We start from the raw sequence: 16,407 nt of genomic DNA on the forward strand, positions 1-16,407 counted from the left end.
TAGCTTTAAAAAAAAAAAAAACTGAGCCAGGAGAGCTGAAAAAAAAGTTTCTAGAAAGGAAATTCTAGAAACTTTCTGTGATTGTTAATTATAATGAAGAATTTCTTAAAAGTCTAAAGCATACGAGATTCTATTCATATTCTGAAATAATAAATAAATATGTAATTCACTAACCTTGGGCTTTGAAAAATAGAAACATTTTTCATAGTTATTTGCTTTTATAGTTAAAATAAGTTCAAAATTTTATAATTTCTTGTGTTGGAAAATACTGGCATCTGTTTCCAATCCATTCAGACATTAATTAATGACGGTAATATTAAGGATGGATTTTTTAATTTCCACAATGACCTTCCCAGGTAAGCCTTTTTGTTTTAAATCTAAGAGTTTTGCTTTGCCAAGAATAAGTATAACTTGTCCCCAGATATACTGATCCTTAATACTAAACTCTGAGCACATTGTATTTAAATAATTTTTCTGAGTTGGCAAACTGTTTTCTATCTTGTTTGTGTTTAGTTTATAACAATCTGGTTAATTAGGTGTCTGGAGCAGAATTCTTTAAACCAAAAGAAAGATGGGGGAAATGGAACACATATGAATGATGACAGAGTTAGAACTGAATCTATTTTATTAGCACAAGAAATAATTTTTTGACATCATTTCTGCAACCTAAGATTTGGTCACATAAATAGTACTTTTGTATGTTATCATCATTACAATGAGAAAAATTCAGTTTTTCCATGTGCTGATGTTGTTTCTCGCATCCAGCTCATATTTTCATCCAAGAGAAATAACAACTTCCAGTTATTTCTGGGCAATGTGAAATGGCAAGCCAACAGCATGCCACATCACAGCAACCAAGAATATAATTCATAGCACTACGCAGTAATAATAACCAGTAAGCCATTTTCACGGAGTCCTAACTTTCTTCATTTCAAACCTAGTTGCCTCAGAGTTCTAATTATATATTCAGTATCTTTCCTTCTTTTTCTACTTCTGTACTTTGATTCTTTGCTTGGTAATTAATTCTGCCCTTGGCATTTGATGGCCTCTACATTCACTGCTTAAAGACAGTTGAAGTCAGTTGAAATGCTTGACCAGAAATTGCATGTGAACATTCAATAGCAGTTATATGAAATTTACGCAGAAGGACTTCTAGACCATAGTTTTGAGCTATCTATCACATACCAGATTTCTAAATGAAAAAATAAAAACATCAACCAAGTATTTGAGTATTCTGAATATCACACATCTAAATAGTTAGAATAATGTAATAAAAATATGAAAATAAAGGAATTGTTTTTTCCTTTATGGTGTCTTAAGACTCCTCACTTGAAAAATACCAATATTCTTGACTATTCTGGCTATTTAATGACCATTTTATGTGCTAGTTTTTTTAATCAATAGTAGTTTATATTTTTTAGGTTACTGTTGCCACTGTCACTTTTTAGCAATTCTCTCTTCTTGCCACTGTAACAGCTTAATATAATCCAGCTGACTTCTGGATTAGTAAACTCCTTCAAAGAAAAAATCAACTGATATTTATGAAAATGACTCCACTTTTTCCTCTTCATCACAGACTGTTTAATCCATTTTATTTGTTCTATTGATTCATTTTGAAGACCCTATTTTTGGATAAATATCATAGTAATTTACTGTATGGGCATTTAAGAAGTTAGTCATAATTTAAAATGCAGAGAATCAAGCAAACAGGCAATATTAACTGAATAAATCGGTGCTGTTCAGACTATGTGCTCTGGGACACCCCTTACCCGGAATCTGCCTTCCTCCACCTGCCCTAGCCAGACTTATTTACTTTTATCTTTTATATTTTGGCCTTCTGAATAAGATTTTCTTTGACCAACCAATAGCATAAATTTTGTTTAAATCCTAGACTAAAAAATTTATATGAGGAAGGAAAACGTTTTAGCAATTTTCGTGAGTCCAGGAGGCTTCTTCTGATTTTATGTCTACTCATTTCCAAGAACGCCCAGGTGAAGCTGCCTCTGAAACTTTCCTGCTGATAGGCCAGCATAGTCATTTCTAAAGCATCATCATCGAGTCCTGAACTCTGGGGACAGTAAGAAACAAAAAGGGTAAGAGAAAGCAGACTGGATCAGTGAAACTCAACTCAGCCCAGGTATGGGTTCTGTGGACCCACACTATTAAATACTAAACTTCAGACACAGAGTAAACAATATTGCTTAAAAAATATTATCGTAGTGGATTATCCGTAATTCCATGTGCTGTATAAATTGAAAGAGACATTACAAGGACATGAGCTAGATGCTCCGTACATCTTTTCAATTCAGTCGAAGTTGTTAGTCAGTTAGGCACATAAGGGAAGTTTTTCAGCTAATTAAAGACTTTCAATATTGTTATAAACAAAGAAAAGCATGTAATCAGCTGTCTGAATTTAAAATAGTTTCAGGTAAAGGCACAGAGGTTTCAAAGTTTTGTAAACAAATAAATTATTTATGATATAATATTCATATTCTCCATGGAAGAATATGTTTATGTTTTTAAATTGTGTTTCTATATAATTCATTTTACAGTGCAAAAGAACACTCCTCCACCTCAAACAGATATTTCGGAGAAAAATTGTAACACATTTACTCTCTTTGCGGATCATATGTTTTATTACCACATATAATATTTCCAAATATTATTTTTTACTTCAAGAGAAAATTAATACACTACTGTCTTAAAATCCTATAGCCTTCAGATGATTGTATCTTTCAAAGTATTTTTTTCTTTGATAAAAAAAAAAAGTACGGGTAGGTTATTACTAAGTTATTTCTTTTTTAATAAGGACATCTTACACCTTGAAAAGGATAATATATAAAAAAAGATTAACACTAGTTAAAGAAAATCTTAAGAATAAAAAGTATGATAATTATATTATCTTGCTTTTTGTTTTCATGTTTTCTTTCTTGCTTTCTTTTTTCTTTCAGAATGCTGCCATCTTCTGGCCAAATTATCTATTACTTCACACACAAAACAGCCGCAATATGAGGCAATTTAGGTTTATATAAAATTCACCTTTTTTTTGTTAGAATGTTACAAAACTAGAGAGTTTTAAATAACTTTTCAGAAACTTTAATATGCGCAGTATATGCATATGAAGTACAGATAAGGTAAAATAGCTCTAGGGACTATTTGTTCTATTTCTGTTAGAATCCATGGCTAAGTATAATTAAGCAATTTTGACATATATTTGCTATTTTCATTTTTACAGACTTTCAATTTTCAAAGTGGTTCACCTTGAAATAATATTTTTATAACATTTTATAAAAATAATGTTCTTCTTACAAAAAAGAGGATTCTTGTGGCTAACACCTGTCTTCTTGTCATACAGTTGTTCATATAAGTAACTTCTTTTAGAATTATTTATTTAAAAATATGTAGTTTAAAGGGCCAGTTTTGGTATATCTAAGTGTAATTACTTCCTACTTTCACGAACTTGCTTTTTTATTTTTATTAATTGATTTAAAAAAATTAGAGATTTCATCATATGCCAATCTCTATGGAAAACTCTGAAATTTAAATAGAAGTTACCAGCCTTGGACTTAAAAGCATGCAACTTAGTGGATTCCTTTAGCCAAGACCTAGAAATCTTCACCATACCACAGTGTCCTTAACTAATCCACCAAAAACATTTTTAATCTACCAATACTGAAAACTAGTAAATTACAATGCAATAGTGTAAATTATCTAAAAGACTAATTAGCTATCGCTTTTTGTCCCTGATGGTTTCTACCAGATTTTCTTTTTTTTTTTCCCTTATCAAATTTAAAATTTACTAGCACATATAATCTACATCAAATAGTCATGACATCAGCAATAGTAATCAACATTTAACAGGTGAGGAATCTTGACACGGTAAGACCCACTGATTTGAGTCAGTCGACAAGAGCTAGGATTACGTATTGGCTAAAAAGAGCAGTCTTGTTTTGACTTTGTCGCATGGAAGACCTTGGCATGTGAAAGTTGGCAGTTTACTTTGCCAGACTCTGGAATGATATCATGAAGCAGAATCCTCCAGAAGGATGAAAAGTTTACTGACAGCTCTTAATTTCTTCCCTCTCTGTGCTAACTATGAATCCATGAAACAAAGCCCTCCTCTTTCTCTCCCACACACACCCTCACATTTCTAACTCTATTATCACGAAATCACACTTTTTATTCTAAATGCGTTTCCATGTTCAAAAATTGCCTAATTAGAAGGGTAAGTAGGTCCTGGGCAGGGAGAAGGTGAGGGGGTTAAGAAAGAATACATATCACTAGCAAGTCCTCCTCAGCTTTGCTTTATTTCACTGGCAGAACCCCACTATTTTTCCCATTATTAAGAAAACAGGTAAAGATCCCCTGTGTTATTGAATAGTGATTACCTGATAACATGAAAATGCTCTTCATAGTCTCTGTAAGAGGGAATATGAGCCACTGCATAAATCTTAAGTTTAAGAATTCATGTGATCACTCCCTAGCAGTCAACTCTTTCTCTTCACCTAGAAGACATGACTAAGACTGCATGAGAGTGGCCTTCTTCTTTTGGATGCTTTTACTTAGAACAATAATTAGAGTACAATGTAATCTTTTTCAGGATTCATGCTAGTGAAAATATTAGAATTTTAGAAAATCTACAAGTCACCATAATGAGTATCCTAGGTATAAATTATTTCCTGAAATTTTAGAGCTGACATATATAATATGTTATATATAACATATGTATTATGTATTATATATAACACATAATGTATTAACTATCTTGCGTTTTTAACACAAGTTTAATACATTATTTATAGTTACATATACTTTATGCTCTTGTTTTATATTAGAATGGTAGCCAAGCTGTGAAGTATATAATTTTTAAATTTTCATGACACGCCAAAAAAATAGCTGTTAAAATTTTCAATTTAAGTATTAAAGAATTTAGCACTGAGTCAGCCCGCCCTTTGGCATTCCAGGGTCAGAGGTTAAGTTGAAGCTTGGGTTTGGAGTGCTCACTGTAAAGCATCTAAATCCGTAACGAACTACACAATCATTGACATAGCATTTCTATTCCTTTGAGATCTATTTCTAGAGGCAAAATATTAAATATTGAAAATCATAAATTAAAAGAAGATATTATTCTTTCATTTATAACATTTCCATAAAGATCTCTTTTTTTTTACTCCTACGGTAACCGGGTCTTCCTAGATGGTCTCTCATCCAAGTATTAAGCAGGCTTAACTCTGCTTAGCTTCCAAGATCAGACAGGGTCAGGTGTGTTCAGGGTAGCAACCATAGAGGCCTCTTAGGCAGAAAATATCACTTTATGGGTACATAGAATTTGTCCTTCATTAATGCTTTTTCTATTTGATTGAATTTTTTTGGAAATTAATTAGATTTAGGTTAAACTTTGATAAACCAGTTTCCAACATGGAAATTATGGTAAAAAAATTTTTCATATAATAAAGCAATACAGATCGATACAATTATTCTTAACATTTTATAAACCTGGGCACACTTTGTGTAAATATATGCTTAATGCATGTTATCTTTTCCCTTTTTGTGTGTGTGTATAACAAACTAGTTTTAAAATATTTCCACTTTAATTAAATAATTTAGTCCCTTTAAAGGGGTATTCATGAAGATTCAGTGATTTAGGGAAGTAAATCTCTTAACAGTGCTTGATACATAGTAAGCCCTCTACCAATGATAGCCGTTATTATACTTTAATTTATACAACAGATTTGCTCTTTAAAAGGAGTACATAAATTATTTGGGGGGGGAATTGATTAATATTTTAAATAATATATTTGTATTTTGTTTATTCTATAGCAAATTGCTCTTTGAGCTGAATCAAAATCTGGTATTTTCTGTACTAGGGCATATAGTAAGGAGAGACACACGTACAATTGAGAAAGGAACCAAGACAATTGAGTTAACTAAGAAGATCAACAGCCTGTGAAGGACATCCTTGTTCTACATGCCCTCGAATAAGATGAGGAGCGATTTACAGAGTCAAGTTCCCAGAAAGATTGTAATAGTCAACCATAGGCAAAAGTGAAAGATATGAAGGAGCCTTTTTATTATCAGAGAAACCCCACAGCACACTTTTGTATTCAAAATGACACTAATGAATGTGGGCATTATCTGGGAAGACAAGGATTATGAAAAAGATTAATAATTCAGTCACCCCTCTTTGCATCCATCTTAATAATTATCATTTGAGTTTCAGCTACAGCCATCTTTGCTGCTTTCTTTAGCTATGCTTCTTTGTTGCTATTCTCTGAGTCAACCCGTAGTAGCTGTCAGGTCGTGGTGCCGATAGAATCCCAACTGTCTGGCCCCATTAGGGAGATTCTAAAGCATATGTATTATAAATGAGAAACACATATGTTCCTGACAAATTTGTCTGGCTTGTTAATAGCTTACCACATAGGCCTCCTTCTATATAAGCAAAAATTCCATGCCAAACAGTATATTAAGATGAATTAATATGACTACTTCTTTTAAAGTGAAGTATCTTGTGTACCTCTATAAAATTTCTTGTTGCAATCAATGGCATGTTCCTTAGTACCCAGGAAGATGAGGTACTACACACATGAACTGTGTTTGTTTTATAATTATAATAGTTCAAATGCCAGCAAATACATATCAGAGTGTTAGCAGTGATTAATACAAACACTTAAAGGAGGGATTTCTGCACTGTGTTGGCGCCTCTATAGAAATGACGTTCTTCTCACGTCACCATAGAAGAATTTATTTGGACATTTTCTTGGAATGCTCATGAACTAATTACTAATCCTAGAACAATACCACTGTTTGTATACAAATGGTTGTAAACAGGCTACCCATGAAAACAATAATTTATATTGATTGCAGTTCTCTTTTTAAATGTTTAATCTTTACTAGCAAATATTAAGGAAAGCATGACTTTGAAACTTTGACATGAAATTTTCTGGAGCTTTTAAAATCATTCCTGATAAAAGTCAGTTTGCTTTAGCCCCACTTTTTCTCAAGCATTTAGTATCCTACTTCCTGTTACCAAAATCACACATGCACACACATTTTTTAAAAAAATATGAAAGCAAATATAAATGGTAAAGAATGTATACCCATTTCCCAATAAGCAAAATCTCAAATTGCAAGTCAGATGAATAATGGCCCTATTTTAATGCTTTAGTTATCTATTTCTGTCACTTCCTAGTGAATGTATTTTCAAGAGGATTTGGCTCTTGAGAATGAATGTAACAGCATCACAGCTTTTATTTGATCCTTTTGTGAAAAACTTGCTCAAAAGTAAAGATGCCTTTAAATACCAAATATTACCTTCTGATTATTTATACTTTATTTACTTATTCAGTAATCATTTATTGAGTGCCTACTATGTGCCAAGAACTATGCTAGATACTAGAGATACAGCAGACTTCTTCAAGGAGCTCACAGTTAAACAGGGAGACGCACTAATAAACCATTAATTCTAACTCAGGAAAGGCAGGGGTGGGGCACCTAAACTAGTTCTGAGGGCATCGGTGAAAGGTGGCACATAAAAGTGCTCAGGAATAGTTCTTTAGTATTGAAGAACCGGTGGATCTACCCTGGTGAAAGTGGAGAGAGCCTAGAAAAGAACTTTCTAAGCAAAACAGTCTATGAAAGCAAAGACACGGAGGTCAGAAAAGCCCACAGAACATTTCGGGACTATCAGATGAATCAGTCTGGCACAAAATGAAACAGTGATGTCTGAACTGATGTATCAGGAATGCAAAGGGGGAGAATCCAAGATATATTAAGGAATTATAACCTATATAATAAAGGAACGTATTAGATATAAGGTGTAAAAGAGGAGGGAAGAAGCAAGACCTCATAATGACTGAGCAACAAGAAATATGATAATACCCAAATAAGGAATATCGTTGGTATCCACTTTTCCTTCTTTTGAAAACCACCCCCAATTTTCATTTGAGAATCCTTCCTCAATACCCAGTTCATATGGTATGGCAAGGTTGCCCCCAAGTGTACAGCTCGTGACCCAGATCAGGGCCACCCACAATACTGCAATTCCCCTGACTCAAATCATGTGGGAGGGTGTGTGAATGAATGTGTATTTGTGTTGCCAGTAGGTGAGGGAGGGAGGCCAGGATCCCCCTGTCCTGAGCTAGTCCAATTAGGGTTTGAATAGCAGAAATTTTGTGAGACCTTCTAGAAAAGATGCTCTCTCCTTTGCATTAGGAGTTAGAATCACAAGAATATGAGACGAGGCCTGCTGGTGCCATCTTGCCACCCCAGAAAGAGAAACTAAGAATCCAGCCAGCCAATCTAGAAAAGCAGAGCTGAGTGAGAAAGCAAGGACATGCAGGTGTTGGTGACATTCGCTGAGCCCTACTTTCAGCCACACCTGAAGCCAACCCTATAACTAGACTTTTCAATTATGCACATCAATATGCTTAAGCCATCTGTAGGAGAAAGAGTCCTAGTGAATACAAAAGTCAAGAGCAATGCCTGGGAAGCAGTTTAAATATACATGCCTGGAGCTCCAAGGAGAAATCTGTCATGCAGTGTTGTCTGCAGATAAGTGATTTTAAACATGGGGTGATCACCTAAGTGACATGAGAAAAGACTGAGAAAAAAAAAAAAAAACACAGAAAACACCAATGTTTGGTCAATTAGTCATCCAACAAATGTTTATTGAGCACTTACTCCGGCAAAAACTATATCACTAACAAAAGTGTCAATAATAACAATGATAAGTTCTTGTCCTTTTAGAACTGATAGTATATTGGAGGGAAAAATAACCAAAAAAAAGTAAGTATGTTTAATAATGACATGTTCTAAGGAGAGAGATAAGAAGAATGGATGGAGCGGGGGCTTTCAGTCCGTGACCCAGTTGGGCCCCACTCGGAGTCTGGCATTAGGTTTTTTTAAGTAAAGACTGGAAAGAAGTGAGAAAGCAAACCATATAGATCCCAAGGAAGAGCATTCCAGCTGGGGGAACAGCGGGTGCAGAAGGCTCGAGGCAGGAGTGCACGAGGTGTTCCAGGAAATTGAGTTAGGGTCAGTGAGCTAGGGCCGAGTAAACAAGGCAGAGAGACCAGGGCATCGAAAGACTCACGGGCCATCATGAGGACTTTGACTTTTATTCTGAGTGACATGGGAAGCCTGTGGAGGGTACCGGATAGGGATATTATATGATCTGACTTAAACTCTAAATGGACTGCCGTGGCTACTGTAAGTGCAAGGGGGCCGCCAGGAAGGCCAATTAGGAGGCGAGTGTAACAGTGCAGGTGAGAGAGGATGGTGGCTGTAAGCACTGGTGGTGATAAAAATGTTCATAACCTAAATAAATCTTAAGGGAGAGAAAACAGAAATTCTGATGGAGTGAATGTCATCTGTAAGAGAAAAGAAGAAGTCAGGGATGTCTTCAGGATTTCTGCCTGAGCTACTGCAAGAATAAGAGAAACCCTCAGAGGAAACTGTATTAGAGGATATAAAACATGGTGAGAGAGCACTGTGGCAGAATGCCACGGAATACAGTTTTGAGCAGGAGGACACAGTTAGCACTTTTAAATGCTGCAGGGAAATCAAGGAGATAAATAAAGACTAAAAATTGCCCATCTGATTTAACGACAACAGAAAAAGCAGGTCTTTGATAATTTTAGTAAGAACAATTGTCACCTTTTTAAATTTTTTTTGGCCAAAGTCAAAAATATGGAACTTGTCAGACTACAAGGAGGTATATCAATAAATTGAATAGAAAAAAAATAAATCTATTTGAAGTTCAACAGAATTCATCAAATCTATTCTATGTACAGCGTACTGGGAGAGAGAGGAGTTGAAGATGTGGTACCTCTTCTCTGGCACTAAAGGGCTATAAGGCACATATGTGACCATGGAAAGGCAGCATGGTCCTGTGTGTCCCCATCCTCTAAGCAGAAAGAGCACTGCTAACATCAGTACCACTTATCCTTATTCAGGGAAAAAGTTCTCTTAGTTCTGGAAACAGTGAGCCATTAACATCCAACCCTCACCTTACACTCTGTGAGGTCTATTTAGCCTAAAAGTTCAAAGTATATATTTTCACACCAGCCCACCTAGGTTCATCTCCCAGGACTGACATGTGCCAACTCAGTTCACAAATAAGTATGGCTTAAATGGAATGTGTCCTCTGACAGAACACTGATATTTTGTAAGCATTTTTTTTTCCTACACAGGGAAAAACCGCCTTGCATTTTCAGTTGGGATATCACTGACTGTATCAACCTCAAGTCTGTCACGATTTTCCTGTAGCAAATAAGAACTTGGTCATGTGGTTGTGCTGTCCCATGAAGGATAACAGCAACACTTCAATCAGACACAGATATCCTTACCATGAGGGAGAAGAAGCCACAGCTCTGAGGAAGGAAAAATGGGAGGCGAGGAAGGGAAGAAGGAAAGGGATGCCACACGAACGAGTTTGCTAAAGCCATAAACACTATTTAAACCCTACACAATTATTGATTATAATTGGAGCTAGAAGAAAGTGTGTACTTATTTCTGTGAAATAGCTCTTTAAATTGAAAAACTTATCAAGGCTCTTGTCCTAATAACATCGTATCATCCTCATTTGCAAACTTAACTCAAAGAATCTCTTGAAACTCTCTCTTATCCTGGGTCCTTTGCACTAATGCCAGCAGATAGGCCAAGCTTGCTGAATTCATCCTTATGTAGCCCAATTAAGATGAAGGAAAGATATGAAAGAGATGAAAAAACCACAAAGTGTCACTTCTGCTACATGTTGTGCAACTAAAGATCACAGAGAACCTGATTTTAAGATTTCAAAGAATACAGGAAAGATTCAGTGTGCTAGACTGCATAAAGAAAGCAAACCTTTCTCAAAAACAAGCACCATTTTGTTTTGTTTTGTTTTGTTATGTTGCTGTGATAGAGAAACAATACCGTACAAAGAAACAATTCACAAGGAGCTCTTTGGTAGGTGGAGGCTGCTTTCCTTCCATTAGGCCCCCTAGCGAGAACTGAGATGTGTGAGCTAACATGTAGGCGGCTCTCATGATCAGGATGCTGAATGTGTTACAGGATCTTTAAGGACAGCGTAGAATCATGACCAGCAGTTTCTGTGCCACGTTTCCTGGCAGGTCAAGGTCTGGACTGACCAAAGCGCATTTCACATCCTGAGTTACAAACATTGCGAGTCAACCATTTTCATGTAAGCCTGACAAGAGACAGGATTGCAGGTGGTGTGAAGGGAGGGAGGGATGCACAGCAGGTAGGATGAGTGACCAGGACTAAAGTTAAAACCCAAAACTAGAAAAGAGTGAAGGATTTTAAAGAGAAAATGAGAGAACATGGCAGAAGCACAGAATCAAAGGGAAAATAAACTAAATCTCATCCTGCCTCTCTTCTAGGTTTCAGCATTACAAAATACAGTAACATAGCCTCAAGGGCAACACAGAGGGGAAAGGGAAAAGAGGCAAAGTTCACGGTTGGGAGAGCGAGCAAGCACGAATGGGGGTTGGAGAGAAAGTTTTCCCTGCCCATACAAGAAAGGAAGGAAGGAAGTGATGCAACGCAGCCAAGAATGCAAGATAGCTCAAACAATTCCACAGAGACCGAACTGTGTGAAGGAGCTGCCCGAACGCGGAGCAACTGATGGGAAAGCTCCTGGAACAAACCGCAGCCAGATGACCTCCAATCAGAGGGAAAGTGGAGACTTTGGTTTGAAAGGAACAAGGCCATACTTAGGCCCATGTCCAAGGACGGGCATACAGCCTTGACTGCATCTTGAGAGAGCACTCGAAAGGATAGAAATGGCCGTAAGACCCAGTCAGGGGAAGTTCATGGACTAAAATTCACATCCTCTCTAGCTGAGCAGATTACTAATTTTTTTTTATTCCTTCTCTTGCTGTCTGAACTTGAGAGGAAGAGAATAAAATAAAAATCAAGGCCTCTCAAGTCTATCCCCAGCTCTTCAGTTAATTATTTGTGGGACTTTATCTCCCAGGGTCTCTGTTTATTCATCCTTAAAATGAGCGAGTTGGATCCCCGCTCATGGTTTTAGCAGTAGAATCTCATCACGCACCCCTCCCAGCAGCCCACAAAGAACCTTGCATACACTGCAGGCCCCATGGGGTCAAGGCCATTCTATCTTGATCACTATCACATCACCACGTTTGGAACAACACCAGGCACATCGTAGGAGATGCTCGATGGATGTGTTAAATGAATTGAAGCAGACCATAATCCATGAAGCAGATAAAAGCAGAGCTGTCTTGGCTGAAAGCACTGTGGCACCTACTACTGCCCTCTTCACCCTGGGGTCCTTGTGGGAGCTTTAGGACTGCAAGAAACCCAGTTTGAACACCACTGGAGTAGATGTAGAGGCTTCTCCTCTACAAGTTATAATTCTAGGGCCTCTATGCAGCACACGTTGAGTTGAAGTTGAGTAGAAATTAATCTGGTTTGGCCCAAATTCACCTGACTGAAGGATCAGTTTTCCCACTTCACCCTCTACTTCAAAGTCTTGGTCTTTTAACCCTCTCGCTGGTACATGTTCCCCTCCCTTTGCAGAAGATGAAAGCATTTTTCCAGACAGGCCTGCTGTGAGTGACTTCATGGAAATGAATATCTTGCATCCCTAATGTGCCTCTCACACGAGGAACTCCTCATATTTATTTATTTTTAAGAATAAGACTGGGAGGTTGACATTTCCATTAGCAACTGAGGGATTTTTTTTTTTTTTAAATAAAAACCCTACTCCTCAGTGAGACATGCCTCACATTCCGGTCTCTCCACTTCAGGCAGTTATGTGCTACTAAATATGCGGTGGAAATGACACATGTCTGGAAACTCAGAAGCAACGCTGTCTCGAAACTGCTTGCTCAGTGGTATACAATGAAGGTGTTGTAAGTGGTTAATTGAGGAAGGCAGACTCTAAGATTCTCAAAAGCAAACTTTGTGGCACCTTATGCATCTGGCAATTGATGTATTCAAAGGTGTCTTATGTTTGAGGGCTAATCACACCTATAGCAGGATAAAAGCACAGAATCATGTGACCTTCCAGAGGAAACCATGGATATCATAGTATCTTGTGGCGAAGTGAAGTCAGTAATTCTACCTATGAGGGAGGGTAACATAAACATACCAATAAAAGGGATGGATCAGCTTCTTGTGCTTTACCTTAGGTATTAGCAAGCCATGTAGGCACTTGACTGATTACATTTTAGAGCCTAGCATGCTCCTTTCTATTCCAAAGGACAGACGTAATCAGTTTAACTTAAAGTGTTTTTCTCTCAATTTATGTCAACAAAGATATCCATGTTGGGTATTCTCTTGACCCTTGTGAGGGCCAGTAATAGGAGAGAGGCTATGAAATGGAAATTAAAAATGGAATTGGATTGCTAAAGATTATACTAATGGAATACAGGTTGGATTGGATTAAGTATAAATTAAGTATTAGAACAGAAGGACATTTGTCCCAGTTGAAGAATGTTTTGAAAGTCTTTGGGCAAAAATATGAGGTTTATTAAATATGAGGGGAAAACTTGTCAACTACCTTTTAAAAAACTCAAAGGGTTTCTTAGACAACTACTTTGTATTGTTTTGATGGCTTGTAGGTAAGTGAATTAGAGATACAAGATAATTTTCCTTAAAATATACATGTTTTTATTTAATTGAGGGAAAGGTGTTTAGTTTTGATTGATCCTTATTGGAAAAAGTCTCCAGTATGTAATAAATTTAAAAATCACCTAATTCTGTTCCAAAAAGGGAACTCGTGTAAGCTTAGAAATTTATGTGCCAGTACTCAGGCCACCAAACTAAAGGAAAGCTATGAGTGGCATTGCCCAGAGTCCTGGAAATTAAGAACAAACTGGGGAGCAACTTGAAAAAGCTGATGAGCTGGTATTCATGTAGAGTTCAGCCTGTCAGAGTATCTGGACCAGAAACCACCTTATTAGTAGTTCTTTGTCTTCCCTTGAGTTCCTTCCTTTTTTCTAAAACTGGAGTATAGCCCTGTATTAACCAAGATCTGGAAAGAGAGACCCCAGGTAGAAAAGGAAGAGATAAAAGCAAAATTTGAGCAAAATCGCACCTGAGCATGTGTACACACACACACACTCATATACATACGCATCCTTTCCCCATAAGTAACAAAGAAACCACTGTAGAAATTCCTTTCAAATTTCAGAGGACTTCTTTGAGTACAGAAAGAGTTAAGAGTACCTTTGTACCTGGTTTCCTTCAGCCAAGTAAAGCAAATGCCACACAGCATACAGCTTTGTTCTTGATCACTCAAGTTATCATTTTGGTGCCAAATATAAAGAGATCCAAATAAAATCCAATTTTGCAATCACCAAACACAGAAATATGTGGGCACGTTTGGCAAGGTTAGGTTTCGCTTGTCCTGTAGTGCTTTTGGAAAACGAAGTTGTAGGATTCTTTTGCATGGTAGTAGAGTGTTTTTGTTTTTTGCTTTTGATTTTATGAGGTGAACACGTGAAAATAATTTAACAAATAAACTTAGTTTCTACATCATAGTAAAAGCAATGTATGGTAATTTGTTCTTTGACACCTGCCTTTTGTGTCATAGAAAACGCAATAACTTGGAATATGAACTAAGTTCAATCTCTGATTCTGTCAGTAGCTTTAGGACCTTGTACTAATTTCTTCTCTGAGCTGCAAAGCTCTTCATTCCTAAAATAGGAATAAATAAACATAGTTCTCATGGTTACCATGAGGTTTAACAGAAAGAGTAAATGTAAATGCTTAGCATTCATTCCTAAGAAGTTCCCACAGCGTGTAGCTCTGGGGCAGAAGCAGACAGAAAGCAAAGACTCTGCCCTCAGGAAGCAAATCTTCAAATGGGAGATAATAGCAAACTACAAAGAAATTCCAAGTGCATACTTACAGGTTTGTTCCACAGGCTTTCATTTGTAGATCTTAACAGAATTAGAATTTTGCAATAATTTGTGTGATTGTATTATTAATCTTTATATACTCAATTAAGTGTAGTTTCTATGATGGTAGACCAACTATTCCATGCCCATACCATGTACAGAGTAGGCAAATATGCATAATTATGCAATAAACAAATGAATGCATTGTGATAAGGAAGCAAACAGAAGAGTATAATTGAGAAAATAGAGATATGAGGCAGTAAATGTTTTAATAAGATAGTCTAGAAAGGTGTCTCTAGAGTGCTGAAACTCTTAGATGATGAGAAGAAGCTAGTTATGTGGATGAAAAGAGCCAAGAGAGGAGAAATCTAGATAGGAAATATCCAGAGCAGAAGTCCTGAGACAGGAAAGAGCATGGAATGCTTGAGGAATTGGAAGGGGCCAGTGTGGCTGATTAAGGGTGAGTGGCTAGATCACACAAGGCCTACAGACGATAAGTTTGAGTTTATTCTATACTTAACATAAGTTCCATTTCCCTCTTCTGCACCTCCCTTTGTTTATAGTTTTGCTTTAGTAACAAGACTAACATACATTTAAAATTATGCAACAATACTGAACAGCAGGTAACTAATCATGGATTATGAAAAACAGATATCCATATTCAGAATTGGAAGGGATGTAAGGTAAAGTATCTAGGAAAAGTTAACCTACATTGGAATTTATCTCTAAGTTCAGGCTTACCCTTGAAATTATTGCATTATCAGGTGCTTGGCTTCCCACTTTACAGAGTGACCAGAAAGCTGACTGTACCAAAACGAGTGTTCTAAGTCACACTGTGTTGCCTCCACTTTGGAGAATGTTAAGAAATTTTTTCAAACTAGACTTTACAGTGCCACAAAACACAGAATTTTTCTTCATTTTTACTGATTGATTTCCAGCAAGTCATTCAATCTTTATTGCTCAGCTTTCACATCCTTTCATGTCATCGAGTTCACCTCCCCTACAGATTTTGTCTTCAGCTTTTAGAATAACTCCCTAGACCAAGTATGTGCTAATTTGCCCGTTAAGCAAATTCAACATGAGCACTGCTCAATACTTTCCTCCTTTGGGGCAGGAAACTGGAAAGTTCTGCTGATTTTTCAGAAGTTTAGTGGCTGGCATCTATTGTGTCCCATGACTTTTTGGCTCTGAGTCTGGATTTATGTCTTTTAGGAAACTCTCTGTTCTTCTAGCTTCTTCCTTACTTGACTATTGGAGATCTATCTTAGCTTGGCTTAGCATTCTGATCATTACCTAATGCCATGACTTCTTTATAGACAATTACTGATAAATGTGATTGATGAGGTCTTGGGCAGCAGTAGCTATTGTCAGTCCTTTTAGTTCTACCCTTCCACGTGGGACATTTGATTTGGTAGAGGAAGTCTGCCAAAAAGTTCCTAGATGTTGTGTCTAGATCTTTCTTTGAAATACACAAAATAATATGTGATGAAGACATTTTATACTTACGCTACTTCTTTAAAATTCCTGAAATTGG

General features: G+C 36.6%; 1 protein-coding gene and 1 long non-coding RNA gene across 5 annotated transcripts in view; one reads left to right on the forward strand and one right to left on the reverse strand.

Moving 5' to 3' along the window:
• The window catches only part of DLC1 (DLC1 Rho GTPase activating protein), a 351,657-nt gene that overhangs the window by 107,930 nt on the left and 227,320 nt on the right, over positions 1 to 16,407 (forward strand). The window lies entirely within an intron of this gene.
• Positions 1 to 16,407, reverse strand: part of LOC107504131 — a 124,552-nt gene that overhangs the window by 34,140 nt on the left and 74,005 nt on the right. Inside the window, exon 4 of one of the 2 annotated variants that reach the window (XR_004953351.1) lies at positions 181 to 2,068. The exons of the other annotated variant lie outside the window; for it this stretch is intronic. This is a non-coding gene — a long non-coding RNA (uncharacterized LOC107504131). Of the gene's footprint in view, positions 1 to 180; positions 2,069 to 16,407 lie in introns of those variants that run through there. 2 annotated transcript variants of the gene reach the window in all.

This window comes from Rousettus aegyptiacus, unplaced genomic scaffold (assembly GCF_014176215.1).
Source record: "Rousettus aegyptiacus isolate mRouAeg1 unplaced genomic scaffold, mRouAeg1.p scaffold_m13_p_11, whole genome shotgun sequence".
NCBI classification, from domain to species: Eukaryota; Metazoa; Chordata; class Mammalia; order Chiroptera; family Pteropodidae; genus Rousettus; species Rousettus aegyptiacus.